Source organism: Penaeus monodon, chromosome 23, assembly GCF_015228065.2.
Source record: "Penaeus monodon isolate SGIC_2016 chromosome 23, NSTDA_Pmon_1, whole genome shotgun sequence".
In the NCBI taxonomy this organism is placed as follows: domain Eukaryota; kingdom Metazoa; phylum Arthropoda; class Malacostraca; order Decapoda; family Penaeidae; genus Penaeus; species Penaeus monodon.
The window spans coordinates 32,651,802-32,652,754 of NC_051408.1; the positions used below are offsets into that span (position 1 = coordinate 32,651,802).

General features: G+C 55.9%; 1 protein-coding gene across 1 annotated transcript in view; it reads left to right on the top strand.

Moving 5' to 3' along the window:
- The window catches only part of LOC119587931 (protein trachealess-like), a gene marked incomplete in the record, with an annotated part of 132,256 nt that continues 131,303 nt past the window's right edge, over positions 1 to 953 (top strand). The window contains 1 exon segment of the mRNA XM_037936641.1: positions 1 to 953.

The following is a 953-nucleotide window of genomic DNA, read 5'->3' on the forward strand; positions in this document are numbered from 1 at the left end:
ACGAGGCCGCCGCCGCACTGTTTGTCAGTCCCCACACGGCGGCCGCCACACGTGACACTCGCCCGTCCCGCAGGTCACGTCTCGCACCCGCCCGGAATACCGCCCGGCGACGCCCTGTGACAGTGACGCCCATCACGCACGCCGGGCACGCGCCCTGCCACGTCCGCCACGCACCGCGCTGCCTGCCTGCCTGCTAGACCTGGGCACGCTCGCCGTGGGAGACCCGTGCCCAACACGTGTTTGTGTGCCAACCCACCCGCAGCCGTCCACTCGCGCCCTCAGTGTTGTGACGGCAGCGTGGAAGTGACCTCCTTCAGTGTGTGTGTGTGGCAATCCCCGTGTTGTGACCTGTGTCCTTGGGAAAAATACGATATCTTGTTTTTCTTTTAAAAATCGTGACCTCGACAGCGGGTAACCACCCTCCTCCCCTCCTCACCTCCCCGAGTGTAACAGAGTTTAGTGACCTGTGCTGTAGTGACCCCTCCCCCTGCGCTGCGCCTCCCGTGACAGTGGCGTTTTTGTGTCTGTGGAAGAAGCTTCACTCAACCAGTGACTACTGTAGACTGTGTCCAGCCTTAGCAACATCGGACTCGTGTCACTGGCTGCTTGTAAGACTGCGAGCAATCGTCACAAGCCTGGAATTCATATATGGAAATTCTGGTCGTTGCCAATTATTGTGAAGTCTACAAGAAGTGTTTGTCTGTATTACATGAAACACACCAAGATAAGGACTAATCTTTTGTCAGCCCCCTCATAAGCCCAGTCTTGCTCAATTAACTCACTAGCGCATCCATCACCTCCACTCACTTCCCGCCTCACTCCCGACCCGACAACCTTGCCGCTTTGCCAGTCAAGAAAGCCAGGTTTCGGTACATATCAGTTAAAAAGTAGTAATCAGAACCTCTAAAGAGTTAATCTTGGTCACGAAGTGCACCGGTGCAGAAAGTGGTGAC